Here is a 16,670-nt window from a genome sequence, read left to right on the forward strand (position 1 = left end):
GCCTGCTCCATTTTCTTTTCATATTAAATACTTGTCTTAGGAGCCAGCATGTCAGTGCAGTGAGCCCTTCCTTTCCCGCTCTGGAGGTCTGTGGGCAAAGGGTGCCAGAAATCAGGGTAGCTGCATATTTGGCCCCGCTTCCCAGCAACCTCCATGACTGATACATTTTGCATCAGAGTCATAGGGCTGGTGGAACAACATTGTGTTGCTGAATTGCCAAGATGCTATCAGTCTGTACCTTCATGGGGGTAAAGCTCAGTTTTGTTAGAGGGAGAAAAAAAGCTTGGTTAAATTCTGTATTCTTTCTGTTTGCCAATAGCATAGGTTGCGTATTTCTAACCATAACATGCTTTAAAATTATTGTTACAAATATTTAAACTGATAGTTTTATTACCTTAGCAGAGTATTTAGGAACATGAAGAACAATAGAATAAAGGTGCTATTGAACTGGGAAGGGAGGTCATGTTCTTCCATCATGGAAAGCTGCTATTAGATAAAGAAAATACTGGGCCAGACAGACTGGCTTGCACTGGATTGTATCTATACCAGTGTGCATAGTGAATATCAAACCCTGCCACTCAGATGCAGCAAATCTATCTCTATATAGTGTTTATGTATAAGCTCTTCCTCGAATGATGGAAAAATAAAGTAGTGTTTTGAGAGGAAAATTTTGTCAAATGACAGGAAAACAACTTATGGTTAACTATCTGCTTCTCGATTGATCCCAGATATTACATTGCTGTGGTGCAAGTTCACCATTCAGTACATACTGCTGCTGCAGGAATTGAAGGGAATGAATGCCATCTACTGGTGCTGGACCCTCCACCACCACGCTGCTACTCTTGGCTAGTGGATTAGAGAATTTTGAAGATTTTTTAGCAAAAACATTCATGATGCTTCTGCCTCTGAAGTTACTGAAAAATAAAATGTCGTTTTCAATACAGAAATTCATAAAATAGTACTCATAAATGCATAAAATAGTACTCATTGACATATATACATCAATTTTTCTTTCACTGGCAAAAGGTAAAGAGGGAAACTGAGAATTAATAGCATGGCTGATATAACAATAACTTTTTCTGTGACTGTTGCGAAGAGAAGAACAGACAATGCCATATTGCTACAGACATTCATTTGGCCATTATATTGTTTTATATTCTGAATGGCATTATGTTTTGACACATACTTTCTATAGCTTATAATTAAATCCTCCCTGAGTTCATCCTATATTATAGTAAAACAGAACACCCATGTGAGGGTCTTCTAAAATACATTCAGAAAAACGGTTTCTCAGCTCTGTGTGTGTGTACATGATGTACTTGATTTCTTTCACATGGCATGCAAATGTGACATAAAAAAAGTATGTTCTATTACCATAAGTCTTGAAGTACACCCACCATCCTGTGTAGGTGTATCTACTAATTATCCTCTCCGTTTCAAAGGAAAATGAAATCATTGAGTACATGTTTGGATCTCACTGATCTCACATGTACATTTTATTTACACCCAGAAGCTGCTAGTCATTTTCCTTCTAGATTGGCACCTGCATAGTCAGTTCATATAGGTCTAGATTTTGCATGCCTAAGATAGGGAGTTAATGCAGGCATGCTAAGTTATAAAAATCAAGTGCATGGCCACAACAGACTGAATCAGAATTTGTCTCACGCCTCTACAGGGCAAGCCTGAAAGCTAGTTGAGTCTTCTTTTAATTAACTGCACAGGGAGGGTTGGGGGTAGGAGTTAACACCTAACATGCAATATACTTATATCACTTTTAGGAAGTGATTTATCTGGCTACTGCCTAATTTGGGGTGGGATAAATTTTACCTAGGAAATAACCTTTTTTGTACTTGCATTTATTTGTGCCTAAGTGTAAAACCTTTGCCCTTAAATCTGTGCTAATGAAGTGAAAGAAACTGGCTTGTGGACTTGTGGACTTTTTCTTTTCTCAGTAGTGACTGCCCATATATATATATTCTATGTATTATAATTATATATATGTATATATTTTAATTTTTTTAACATGACCTAATTACATTGGAATTCATGTATCATGTGAATTCCCTTCTTCCCCACTGTGCCTGGAGATTCCCTCCATCCTTCCAAAGGACAGTCAAGCAGGAATCGCATTATAGCCAAGCTAGACAAAGTATGCAGAAGAGCTGCAGCTTTACTGTCCATTGTAAAGGTTCTGATCTTCCTAGAAAGGCTGTCCTACAAGTCTGGATCCCTTTCCCCACCCACGGCGTGGGGCAGCCCAGTTCTAGTTCCATTTCCATCTGAGGAACCATTCCGACGTCTTGAAGGATAGGGAAAGGGAACTCCAGCATCAGGGGTTTCTTCAGGCCCTGAGCCTGGAGGGGAGAGGTGCCCTCCCCTCCTTCCACCCACGTGGTCCCATGGCTGGTACAGAGACAGCACACCAGGCGTGGAGGGGAGGCAAGAGAGAGTTTATTGTTGGGGGATGTCACATTTATAGGGTTAGGAGGAATCACAGAGTAACCAGTTAGAAGTCTCAAGGGGCTTACAGGAACACCCAATCACTGGAAGGGGTTAACAAGGTCCAATGAGAACACCTTAGGACATCTTCCCAGGACATTCCTGCATGGGAGATAACAGTTGCTGTGGGGGGTGTTGGGAAGAAGAAGCACGTGTTTGCAAAGAGACCACCAAAAGCCACTCTAAGACATGTTTAAACAAGTTTCTCATCAGATCCACTGCTACATACAAGTGGGCCTGGAGTGCTGTTTTGGGGCTCCAATATGACCTTCAAAGAACAAGTGCTGGTTTAAGGATGGGCAGTCAGAAACAGTTTCAGACACAAAAGCATTTAGCTTGCCAAAAACAAAAATGAAGCAAAAATGAACTAGAGCCTGATGTAGAAAATGCAAAATTACACCCTTTTTCAGATATCAACCATTGATTTTTTTCCCTTTGCATGAAGGCTTTAGTAACCTGTAGCAGACAGGGAAGGTGGCTTCACAGATGGACTACAAGTTGGAGTGTTCTTCCCTACATACACAGAGGAATTGATTAAGTTCAGTGAGTCTAATTAACTCAACTTCTTTCCTGCCTAGTTTTCCTGTAATTGAGAGCCTAAGTTGTGACTATACTGTAATACTTTGCAATGTACAAGTAAATGTTCTGCAGAACATTTAGGAAAAGTAATTAAATCTCAGTAATGAGACTGTAACTCAAAGTGCTTTACCCTTAAATCTATGCTAATGAAGGGAGGGAAACTGGCTTCTGGGCTTGTGAGTTTCTTCTCAAGTGACTGCCCATGTATATACACACTCGCACTTCTCATGACTGTGTACCTCAAGCAGTGAAGACTGGAGACTTTTTCACTTGCTGGATCAAGAAGTTCATGTGCTCCTTCCCTGACCATACTGGGGGCCCAATTATTTGACCTGATGTCTTCTCCTCTCTGTCCACTTCAGCTGCCCAGCTGAGAAAATCAGCACCTTGCTGTTTCCTCACTTCTTGTGCAACTTTAATGTCACCACTTCCTGTTTCTTTTTGTCTCCTATATTTTGCTTAGTTCATTATCTTTTCTCATTTATTTTCTCCTCTCTGTGTGTATAGAAGCTGTCTCCACACTCTGTACCTGAGATCTGTCTTCACAGAAAACTTCTCTTCTGGAACCCAATGATGTATCTGCATTCCAGACTCCCCTCCCCGCCCTCCCCTCCCCCCCCCTTCCAGTGCACAACCCTGCTTGTACATTTTCATCATGCGATCTTCCTTTTAGGTTTTATGTTGCTATGGTGAGACTGATGTTTTGGGCAAGGCCAAGACTGTATTTCTTCTTGTGGTGAAGTATAGAGAGATGGGAGTTTCATTTTCCGATTTCAATTTTAGAGAGGTACAATAGGGCCGGCATTACATTAAATCCAGGAGATGTATTCAGGCTGCACACAAGTGTTTGTACCTGATTTGCTTGGATTGCACCATCTCGTCTTAGTCTCAGCAGAGGTTTTCAATTTTACTTCTCGAGGATATGCCAAGACTGTGATGGTTTTCTTACTAAAGCTATGCTCCATTACTTTGGTCATGCTCACTCACACAAGACTATACACTCTCCTGTAGCAACTGGAGATATCTGGGGGTTACTGGAAACATTTTGCTTGGTTCCAGTATTAGTGCTAGTTGGCTAGTTGGCACTGCACTCATCCCTGTTTAAACAGCTCAAATCCCTGTTTAAATGCAACTCTGGAACAAGACATTCATTTCTGCACTGCTCAGAGTTATTGTTTTGGTTCATCAGTAAGACAGACAGTGTCTTCAGCCTGTCTGAGTCAGCAGTTCTCCACTCGCTTTCAAGAATCTGCTCTAACTTAAGAATACCAGGATAATTTTAACTCCTTTTTATCCATTATTCTCAGGGTGGTAAAAGAACACCCTACCTCCTTAACATCTTACAACAACCATAACCGGGAAAACCTTTTTGTTACCTGGGAGTGAAACTCCTTTACATTCCCCTGGCAGACATTATGATCCTGCAGTTCCAGGCTCCAAAAGGCAGCACACAATCATCAAGAGTTTTGCCAAAAGTGTTTTCTTTACTTGCCTATTTTAAGTGATATACACATGACTTGTCTTTGGGAAGGGCAAGCATGCCCTGACCCATTATGAAGCTTTCTGCATAGCTTCCAGAAGGTGTGTTTCCATTTTGGAGAAAGCACATCCATACTTAACAGTTACAGACAACTTTTGATACTTAACAGAAAGTTTTCTAGAACCTTGTACGTAATCTCACCAAATCTGATTAAGGGTGTCCCCAGTTTACTTACCTGGCCTTTTGTTTCATCTGTTCAGACACAGCCATAATAAAAAATGTGCTACAAGTTTTTAATTCAAAAAGTAAACTATAGTAGCCCTTTATTTGTATTGCATAAGTGAGTGGAAGCAGAGATGAAGTTCAATTTTCCTGAAGGCATAAAATTAGGAATTGTTTTTACCATTACCTTTGCAGTTTACTGGGACAAGATAGAAAAACGGAGTTAAAACAAAGACACAGTAAGATAAAATGACATCTCCAGAGTTTTATGCAACAGTTATTGCTTATATAGCAGAATACATTTCTGGTGATTCATATTCTTTCAAGGACCGTTATGTCCTTGTTTATCAACATCCCTTTTTTCATGATGCTTTCAGCAGGTGGTCTTTTAAAAGCACAAAAATATTCTGTTTGAATCACAGGATGCAAGTCAGTGAGAGACATGGAAAATTCTTTGCTTCTGTGTTTCTTCTTTCCAAATTGTGTTTCTAAAGTGCTCCCCTCAATTTAATACAAAGAACTTTCTGTTTAAGACGAAACAAATGTTTAAAACCCGTAGTAACACAATTTCCATTTCCTTCCAACTAATCCACTAACACCAGCAACAAACTGTACAGCATCTGAACTATCCAGGCCAAAGTAGTCATTTGCTACATATGGCACAGTATGTGTGTTTCTCTCACTTTTCATTGGGAGTTTTGCTTATTTTCTTACTCCTTCTTTTAATTTTTTTTCTTCCTGCATTTCCAAATAGTGTATGTTTTTGCTTATTCACCCAAAATAACAAGTCGAGTCAGCCTAAGGCTGAAGGGTGTGTCTACTAAAATTAGAAAATCATTACTTCAAACTGTGTTTACTAAATATCTATCTGAAATATAGAATCCATGTTTCAAAATAAATATACTGACAAAAGAAATGTACCCCTTTGGTTTATGTGGGTTTGTTTTTCTCCTAGACCACCACTTCCACAAGCACCATAAATTCTTTCTTCCCAGAAGTGTACTGAGCAAGAAAGAAAAAGCAATTCCTATGGCTAATCACGAAATACGTGGAAGTCATCAATACCCATGTGCTGACTAGCAGCTGTCAGACAGGAGGTGTAGTGTCCAGGGTGCTTCCTATGCTTTTGGTGGCCAAAACATATGGGTCTGTTTTCCACCCAGCAGCCAGTATTAATAAGGACTGTACAGACTTAATGTCTTAGACAATGTCTTAGAGCCATTGTCCCCCTTTCAAATATAGCTGAAATTGCCAAATGTTTTAAAGAATTGGTAGACAGACCCACAGAGAGCTCAGTAGCACAAAAGGGATTTCTTTACGAAAGATGACTGAAAATGTGTAGCAATGTATAGCAAAACACACATTTAAGGAAATGTCATGTCGCTGTCTCCTAAGTTGTACTTGCATTTAGTTATTTGGGATAGTTTGCTTTCAGTAAATACATGTCATAGATTTCTTTCATTATTTCTTTGTTTGCTGTTTTATAGGCAATACTGAAGTGTAATAAAACAATGAAACTGTTGTCAGATTTGGAGAATATCACAAAAAATAATTTTGAATACTTCAGTGAAAACATATTTTATTTTTTCAAGTATTGTATTTGTTCATTTTACTTCTTCAGACACTAATAACACTTATTACTGGAGAAGCAGACTGTCATTTGCTCAGCCATCGCTCATCTAACAGCTGTTTCTTTCAGTTTGTGCAATGCTCAGAAATGCATTCAGGTGTACAATACAGTCAATACTCCAAATAGATTTGATAATAAAGCTGAAAAGTGTAAGAATCATTTAGATCATGAGGGATAATGTTATTAACTATAAATACTTAGCCCTTTTCTTTTAGTGTTTCAATATTTTTTCTTTTTGCTGTTAATCTATATGAAAAGGGCATGTAAAATTATGTAAGGAAGCTTTCAAAAGCATGAAGTGTTGAAATTGGAAGTAAAACGTTTTGTTCCCCCATTTCTTTTTCTACCAGAATTCTCATTGTCAGCACATATTAAGCACTGCAGAGCAAATAAGGTACCAGAAAAAAAGGAGCTGGATTCTTAGAGCTCTGAGATTTGTTTTTAGACAGATTTTGGAATGATTTTTGAAATTCAGGCTGTGAAGTGCTGACATGAACAGTTCAATTCCAAAAACAAAATAACAGAATTGGGATTGGAAGTCACCTCTCAAGGTTATCTAGACATTCTCGCTGCGTGAGGGGGCAAGCTTAGATCAGGTTATTCATTCAGTCAAATTTTGAATGCTTCCAAGGATGGAGATCACACAACCACTTTATTCCCTCTTTCAGTACTTGACTATCTCCTATTAAAAAATAAACTCCTCATAACTAGCTGGAATTTCTTGTGTTGCAGCCTTTATCCTTTGCCTTTTGTCCTATTCCTCCCATCCAGGAAGAGTCAGGTACCCTCTTCCCTACACCATCCCATTGGGTATTTTTACATATTGCTAAGATCTGCCTGAGATCTTTCTTCTACAGTGTGCTCTCTCAGCTTCTCCTCACATGACAGATGCTTCAATCACCTTTGTGGCACTTCTGTGGACATGCTTCAGTATGTCCATGTCTCTCTTGTACTGAGGAGCCTGACACTGGACACAGCACTGAAGGTGGGCCTCACCAGAGCTGAGCAGAGAGGAAGGATCAGCTCCCTCGACCAGCTGGCAGTGCAGTCCAAGAGGCTGTTGGCTTACTTTGCCATGAGGGTCCATGAACAACTTGTGGTAAAGTCGTTTACCAGAACTTCAAGAGCTTTCCTGCAAAGCCTATTCCTATCCAGTGTGTATCTAGCCTGTCCTGCTGTGTTTGTTGAGTCAGGTTGAGAGTCAGGCCATGAAATAAGGCATAGATGTGCACAGATGAGCTCCTTTGATTCCCAGTACTCTGTTTTCACACCTATAGGCAGCTCTTGAGATAGAAATACCTTATGAGTGAGTGACCTGTGTATCATCTTGTATTGAATCTTGCAAACCTGTAATGTGCTTGCATCAGAAACAGCTAGAAGGAATGCCAGGGTGATCAGACCAATCTCTGTGATACATTATGTGACCACATCTAAAAAAATCCTTCACTAAGCCAGGCAGCGTGCTTCTCCAGCATTTTGGTTCCTCATTCTCTGCTACTAAGTATTTCTTCCTTATTTCCAATAACCCTCTTGGGCACATTTTTACCAGAAATTTAGTTTAATTGTGTCTCCATAATGCATAGCTCAGCAGAGCAAACTGGAAACACAAGCTAAGTGTAACTGCATTTGCCTAGGACCTTTATGTTTATTTCTTTCTGAAAGAGAATGTTGGTACTCCTAATTTCTGTTTTCTCAGGCTTTTCATATGCAGTAACATTTACATTTACAGTGTTTGTTTCTATATTCGTACACACAGATATGTGCATAAATATATTCACTGGACATAAAGAGGACTGTATTCAGAAAAAAATGTTTCTCCTTTCTGCACGAATGTCAGTGGATTTCCTTTCTTCTTCCATTTGTAGCAGCTCTATCCTCTCCCACCCGTTTCCATCTGAGAAAGTTCAAAACTCAGCACTCCGTGTATTCAAAGCCTTCCAACGTGTTCACTGTGAGCAGCATTTTCTTCTGAATTCTGCATAGTGAATCAGTTTTTCTGTCAGACATCATCAGTTTAGCTCCTGATCTACCAGACAGGCTAATTCCAGTATTTTTTTCCTGCTCTCTACCCTCCCTAGCCCATAAGAATTAAATGGGATGTTTCTCAGTCGATGGGCACTTTTCTCATCTCTGTCAGTGCTCTGTATCAGCAAGATCAAGCCTCGCTGCTCATCCAGGGCTGTATTTGCCTTTAAACACAGAGGTGAAAATAGTTATGCAGCATCTGGCACAGATTTAATGCTTCAATGTACACAGCTTAACTGATACATAATAATAAAAAGAATGCACATTGTACTGTGTAATATTAAAAATTAAACATGGATGTGAAGTTTTCATGTGGTAAAGTACTAGTATCATTAATCTTATCTTGTAAAAATTACAAACCAATAACCTCTAATTAATAACAGCTAACAATTGTTATTAATAAGCATGGTAAGAAAGTAGCTGCACAGTATCTTCAATGATGTTCCTAGTTCTCTTAATTTAGTTGTTCAATATAGGAAAGATATTAAGCTGTTGGAGGGAGTACAAAGGAGGGCAACAAAGATGGTGAAGGGCCTTGAGGGGAAGCTGTATGAGGAGCAGCTGAGGTCACTTGGTCTGTTCAGCCTGGAGAAGCAGAGGCTGAGGGAAGACCTCATTGCAGTCTACAACTTCTTCGTGAGGGGAAGAGGAAGGGCAGGCACTGATTTCTTCTCTGTGGTGACCAGTGACAGGACCCAAGGGAATGGCCTGAAGTTGTGTCAGGGGAGGTTTAGGTTGGATATTAGGAAGTGTTTCTTCACCCAGAGGGTGGTTGGGCACTGGAACAGACTCTCCAGGAGAAGAGTTTGGATGATACTCTCAGGCACATGGTGTGACTCTTGGGGATGGTCCTGTGGGGCTAAGGGATGAACTCAATGACCCTTGGGGGTCCCTTCCAACTCAGCAAATTCTGTGATTCTGTGGATGTGTTGTTTGACATCGCTGATCCTCAGCTTTCTTAACACTGAGGAAGAGCCTTGAGATATGTTGCTGAAAGTATCATGTATGTGTTTGCACTGAAAACCAAATGTCTCTGATGGGTAAAATGGAGTGAGCTGTCACACCAAGAATTATTATTATTACTACCATCAAAATGAAAGTAAATAAATGTTTGTATGGAGAAAAGTACAGAAGCTGACATATTCCACTCATTCTCCATCTGCCCTTAATATTTTGTCATAGGAATGCTAAACTTGAAAAGTTAATGCTGAATTTCACTGCTGAATTTCTCTAAATAGATCAAGTTGTAAAGGTGGCTGGCTTTAAAAACATTTTTTTTCTCATCTCAGTTTCCAGTGTGTCCACTAGCTGAAGATAGCAACTGACATTTTTGCAAATCATATTTAGATCACTAGCATACTTAATTTAAGATAATAATAAATGCATATTTTAATAAATTGCAACATAATACTTACAGGAAGGCCAAAATTAACCAAATATATGGATTAAACAGGCATTCCTGCACAGTTTCTTCTGCTTCCCTGTTTTTCATGAGCACAGAGGCATGTTGGTGCAAACAATCAGTAGCACAACACAGATAGGTATTCATTAAGAGATAGCACTGCTTTTGCATGTAGTTTAGTGGCATAATGAAGATTTTTTTATCTCTTGAGTCAGAAATAGCATGTCTGCAGTTTTTTTCTGTGTCTATTAGATTTGCATGAATAAAATGGACATTTAGTTCTGCTCCCACAGAGCCATAGGAGCAAATCATTAGGCAAAGAATTTGGTATGTGCATGGCACAAAGGAATTCGGGCTGGTGGCAGCATTTTTGGGCTTCGTACTATTTCAGGGACTTAGTAGCAGCTCTGTGTGTATCTCTTCTTAATCCCAGAGGGATTGGAAGATTCATAAAGTGCCTTTTCTTCATCATTCTTTTCTCTCCATGCTTTTTTTTCCTCTTTAGGTCTATGGAGTTGCTTCTATGCAACACTAATGTCAATGCAAACTGATAGTTCTTCTCCTTGAAGGAGCCAGCTGCCAGCACTGCCCCCAGCAGTTTCCTCACCCCGCAGAGCCAGGAGGGGCTCTGCATAGCCTCATTTCTGTAAAGCAGATGGGATTTTGCACACAGTATTAGTCCCACACTGCACAGTAATAAGAACACATTTTGTCACTGCAGCACACAACTGATGAGGTTTGGGCATGAGAAATATGTTATTTCAGTTACTGAAAGAACAAATAGGCAGTAGGAGACAAAGGACAAATACAAATGTTTTAAAGGATTGGTGAACTGAGCTTTCTTCTTACACCCTTCCTCTCTTTCCTTGCCTCCTTTTTCCCTACAACTCTGCATATCCTATTTAGCTCTGAGTGAGCCTTTCATGGGAGTAGACTTTGAATGTAAACAACTTTAACAGCAGGAGGAAGCAACTAGCCATGCTCAGGGCACTGGTTAATGACTTTTGAGTCTCCTCTACAGGTTTTCTTTCCCAGCAGCTTCCTGCACTGCACAGGACTCTGCTGGTCCAGCTGGTGGTGGACAAGGGGGCTGTGTGGGAAGCATCCTTCTTTGCTCAACTGTGCAAGGGGCAGGTGTGCACGCCCCTGTTCCAGCTCAGCACCTGCCTTCACAAGAAAGAAAGAGCCACTTCTGCTTTGTTTGTTGCCTTTAACATCCTCTCTGATACTTGTTCACCCTTTCCCCAACAACAATGTCCTTTTTTGAGTCCTAGCTGATAAAATTAAGCTTGTTTCTCAGTTGCTTTTTTATGGCTTTGTAAAAGATTCATCCTGGCTTCAGATATTGTATAAAAATCCCATTTCAGTTGTGGTTTGTATCATTGCCATTTCTGCTGCAATATTTCAGGTCAGGTCTCAATCTTCCTTCTTTAACAAGTCTCCACACTTTTTATATTGTGTTAGACAGACTTCATTTTATTGCAGGTGTTCTTTTTCTTAAGGCAGTGGATTGTGACACAATAGCAAAGAGGAAAACCTTTGTTAAAGTCCAATTGGTAATACACAGCTATCACCCTTTGAAGACATTTAACTGAAAATAAGTCCTTTGCACTCCAGCTGTACTGACCTCCATCTTCCGGAAATCATAACGAGGGACATTTCATGCTACAGAAGTTAAGCATTCTTTTAAAATGAGTGATATGCAATATCCATTTCATAGTAGTAGAGAACAGAGGATGACTTTGGGTCAGATTCTGTGTTCTGATGCTGATGTAAGTCTGCAAATAGTTTTATCAAAGTCAGTGAACTTGCCACTTAGAGGGAAAAAAAAGAAAATAATCAAAGCAGACACTGGTAGCCCTTCTTTTCAGTAGTAGAATAGTTTCTGAATTTCCTAGGCTAGGCTATTGTTCATCTAAATGGAAAGAACAGCATCAGTATGATAAAGACACAAAGTTCAGAGTTGTGCCTAAAGCCTGAGCTGGATTCACATCTCACTGGCCCTGGTTTTACCGCGCTTTAAAGTCAGTGGTGTAGTTCTAGTTACTTTTGATTACCACTGGAATCCTGAAATCAGAAAAGGGTATTTTCATAATTGCAGTATTTTAAGATCAGCAACTAAAAATTCTCACGCTGTTCTTTTTAGTTTCTCATATGTAAATGCATTTGGTAATGCAATTAGAGCCTAAGGCTGATTTGTTTTTTTTAAGTTCACCTTTCTACAGACACTTACATAAACAGTAATATTTGGGGGGGGGGGGTAAGAGTTGTGTTAGATTCTGAAATAAGCTTAATAGCCCAATGGCCTTAATATATCACTTTTTTTATTCTATTCTGTCACATTTACAGAAATGAGATATGCACTAATAGTGTGACTACAGGATAATGTGTGGAATAACTGTTGTCATTCCTGTAATTTCTCTAATTTCCTGGTAATTTGGGAAGCAGGTTGTATTTTCTTATTCATTCTTCTTAATACTGATGATTATTTAATAATTTCTCAGGGTTTAAAAATAAGAGTATAATAAAGCTCCAATTCTAGGTGCTAGTCACCTTGGTCATTGAATTAAAACATGCAAATCAACATACAGAAGCAAGTGCAGCATACTGCCTTCACCTGCTCTCAGCCTTTCCCCAAAGAGGTTAAAGTTCACCTTTCCCAGCACTTTCTTCCTAATATCTCCCTTAGCAAACTGAGGTCTTCTTAAACTCTCACTGTGACAAAAGGTCGGTGCACTATCTGGGTGTGGTGTTTAAGAAGTCAGAGTGGGAGTATAGGGCAAAACCAATTGTTTCAAATGCATAAATGAAGAAGTACTACATAAGGGGTACATAGGTACTACATAGTACACAGGTATGTATGCATATAGTGTGTAAATACGACATATTCCCTTAGGTTACTGGCACTAGGACAGTTTTGAATCAAAGCACCCTGAAGCAATGAAAAGCACAGTTATAAACACGAAGGGTCGTTCCTGACCTATCATGACCCTGACCTACCATATCAGCACTTTCATGTTGTATCACTGCTTATGTAATTGGCACAACCCATCTTTGATGCCTCACCCTGCGAAGTTTTGCAGCCAACCCCAGTGAGTGCTGCGTCAGACTGCTCCGTGACAGAGCCACCAAAGGTCCCTGTGACAGTGCTGCTCTCTCTTCAAGGACCTATGTTTTGAAATTAAGGTAGTTCTCACTGCTCAACCTTGTGCTCCATGAATATGCCACCTACCCCACAGATGCTCAGAGCCTGTCTAAGAAAGTGTGACCCACAGGCACACGAGAGTATCTTAGCACACAAGAGTATTTTAATTGGTGTCAGGAATGTGCTTTTTTTACAGTGAATCTCCAGATTACTGAGTTTCACATCAAGGTTGGACTCAAAATACATGAAATAGGTTTCGTTTGGATGATGCCAAACAAGATGTGCCCAGAAGTGTAATGTGAGCTCAGTCTAGTGACAGGGTTAGAGAGTCCACAGTGAATTCCTGAAACGTGTGTTGTGGATGCCAAATCCTTAACACCACAACTTTTGCTGTATGGATCTTATCGTACCAGCTGCCCTACTCGCTAATGTAGATGTTAGACAATGCTACTCTACCCTATCTCTGGCCTGTGACTGAGCTTGGCCTTTTGGTCTGAATTTAGGGGTGCACAAGGAAGTACCAGGGTTTTAGATACCTCCAGACTTAATAAACTTCTATAGCAAAGGCTTTCTGGAACACTGTCTCATCTGTAAAAATCTCAGGCCTGTGTTTGGTTCTGGGTAATATCTACTCTTACATATATGGAATGGTTGAGGTCTCATCTCTCAAAGTTCCAGAAACTGCTAACCAGTTAAAGAACAGATAAGGAAACTGTAAGAGTTTGCATTCCAGACTGAGTAGCTGTCGAGCTCTTTCCCTTGTTACAAAGGACTTAAGTTCCTTGGCTCAATTTATCTCAGGGTAGAAGTGCAGTGTAGAGAAAGGTGGTTCTTCAGATAGCAAGAATTCATATCCTGTTTTGTAGATCATAATCTGCAGCTTTGAGTACTGAGAAAAAAATGACTATGTGTATTTTGGATATTCAAAACTATGAGATATTCACAGCTGTTTCACTAAAGAGGCACTTTTTTTCTAAATCATAACCAATTCCTGGTTTTCAAACTCTGTGTGATCAATAACTGTAAGAATTTTCAAATTCCAAATCAGAATTGTATCCAGTCTTAGTTGAAAATACAAACAATTATTCTCTTTTCTGTCTGCATAATCAACATTTTTAGAGTGAAATTCATCTCAGTTAACATTAGGGATATAAAATGTAGGTGTCTACATCAGAGCTAATCACCATCAAATCTTTTTTTAGTGAGTGCAGAAAAACAGGTACTTTCAGGGCACAGGTCGTCTAATTAATTTTACGCATGTGCTTTAAAATAAGATGAATCATTTTCTCAAAGTGCCTGCTTTTTCCACAGACCATAAAGGAAGTTAAGACAACTAGATGATATGTGTACTTTAGATACACATAACTAGATAAATGTGTACTTTATCACTTACCCTAAGAAACAAGTTTTGAGAGAATATGATGAAAATTTCAAATTTCTTTTTTCAAAAATGTTATGTACTATTCACATCAAATCCAGGAATTCTGCAGTGATACCTACATGCATTTCCCAGGAACAAGGACAGAAGTAAATCTGGTTAATCATTTACATTACTTACTCATTTTGACTGTAACAATGGACATCTATCTGTTGTACCTCAATGCCTGCAGGTTAATTGTGTCCTTGTTTTATTTGACTGATATATATAGCAGTGATGATCAAAATTTGTGTTATGAAACCAAACCAGGGAACAGATCACTAAGGGTATTAATTGCTAAAACTAGGTCAACTTCCCAGAGCTCGAAGGGAGCTGCACTGATTTGACTAAGCTGAGGATCTGATACACAGTTACCATGTCACATACATCACCTGTGCGCACCACATGAAGTTCAAGCAAGACCAAGTGCAAGCTCCTACACCAGGGACAGGTGTTTGTGCAAATACAAGTACAGGCTGGGTGGTGGATAGATTAAAAACACATCTGAGGAGAAAGACTTGGAGGTGTTGGTTGGTGAGAAGCTCATCGTGACCCAGCAATGCGCGCTTGCAGCCCAAAGAGCTGCCCACATCTGGCCGCATCAGAAGCAGTGTTGCCAACGGGCTGGGGCAGGTGATTCTGTACCTCTGCTCTGGTGAGACCCCACCTGGAGTGCTGCATCCAGCTCTGGGGACCTCAGCGCGGGAAGATGTGGACCTGTTTGAGCAAGTCCAGAAAAGGATCATGAAAATTATCAGGGTGCTGGAGCTCTTCTTCTCCTGTGAAGACAGGCTGAGAGAGGTGGGGTTGTTTAGCCTGGAGAACAGAAGGCTCTGGGAAGACCTCATTGCAGCCTTCCTTTACCTGAAGGGAGACTACAAGAGAGCTGAAGATGGACTTTTTACTAGCACGTGGAGTGATTTAGCTTAGATCCAAGGAAGAAATTCTTCACTGGGAGGGTGGTGAGGCACTGGAACAGGTTGCCCAGAGAAGTTGTGGATGCCCCATCCTTGAAGGTGTTCAAGACCAGGCAGGATGGGGCTTTGAGCAGCTTGATCTAGTGGAAGGTATCTTTACCCATGTCAGGGGGGTTGGAACTAGATGATCTTTATGATATCTTCCAATTCAAACCCTGCTATGATTCTATGATCTTAAGTCATATCAGTCCACTTAATAACTTTCAAACTGTGATGCTTTATTTATTTAAAAATGCAAATTTTTTTATCTATATCAGTTTCCATGTAATGCAGAGGCAAATACTTTCATTACCATGTACTGCTGAATGAGTAGAGATGTAAAAGCATTATTGGTGTGAGAAATCACATTCCTTCTGAAGCTGTTAAACCAGCTGGGATTAGAACCTTTTCATTATATGCAAAAAAATTACTTAACAGCAGCATCCTCACATGTGTTGAGTTAGTAATAGCGAAAATTGTATCTTCTCTCTCTCTGTCACCCCTAATAAAATGGTAGCAGCCATCAATGGGAGTTTTATTGAGTCTAAAATTCATTTATATGAAGGGTAACAATCATGGCTTGGAGGGCGTGGTGTCTTTTGGGGCTTTCTAAGTTTGTTTTTCTTTTTGAATACAAACACTTTAGCTATAGACTATAATTATGAAGTAAAGTTTGGGAAATGAGTTAAAGGATAAAAGAAAAATTGCTTATTTACTTTATTACTTTAAAACAATGAAATTAGAAACAATTCTGACAACATATTTATGCCAGATCCCTTGGATTTTCCTTTCCACTCTGCAGTAAAAGGGAATTGATTTACTGGAACAACAGAGTCAGGAATCAAACATTTCCAACTCTTACTCCAGATTTAGATCCTGGATCCTTGGGTATCTTTGGTCAAATTATTTAGTCCTTCATCAACTTGTCCTCATCTCCAATATGTGATATTATTTATTTTTTATAGTAATGGGAAAAGGGACTGCAAGGCTTAGTGAACTGTCTTTTGAACATGACATGTGATCCCTAAAGACAAGAAGTTGTCAATTCTTCAAACATAGTCTAGAGCTAAGTTTCCAAAGTGGGCAAGGAGACAGATCCATAAGTTTCCCATTACTTATTGAGTAACCTGCACTTCATGGAAAAATTTTACTTGTGTCTTATTTGTTTATTTGGAGGGAAGATAAAACGTTTTGTGGAGATGAGTACATGAGGAGGAAAAAAAACCCAAATATTTGGGCTGCAAGCAGGCTTTTTCTAAATTAGTGGTAGACTATCAAAAATAAAAGTTCAAAGGACTGTACTGGTATTGAATGC

General features: G+C 39.6%; 1 protein-coding gene across 11 annotated transcripts in view; it reads left to right on the plus strand.

Annotated features, from left to right (window-relative positions):
• GRIA4 (glutamate ionotropic receptor AMPA type subunit 4) overlaps nucleotides 1-16,670 on the plus strand; it is a 222,345-nt gene that overhangs the window by 130,422 nt on the left and 75,253 nt on the right. The gene's annotated exons all lie outside the window — the stretch shown is intronic.

This window comes from Pseudopipra pipra, chromosome 2 (assembly GCF_036250125.1).
Source record: "Pseudopipra pipra isolate bDixPip1 chromosome 2, bDixPip1.hap1, whole genome shotgun sequence".
Taxonomy (NCBI): domain Eukaryota; kingdom Metazoa; phylum Chordata; class Aves; order Passeriformes; family Pipridae; genus Pseudopipra; species Pseudopipra pipra.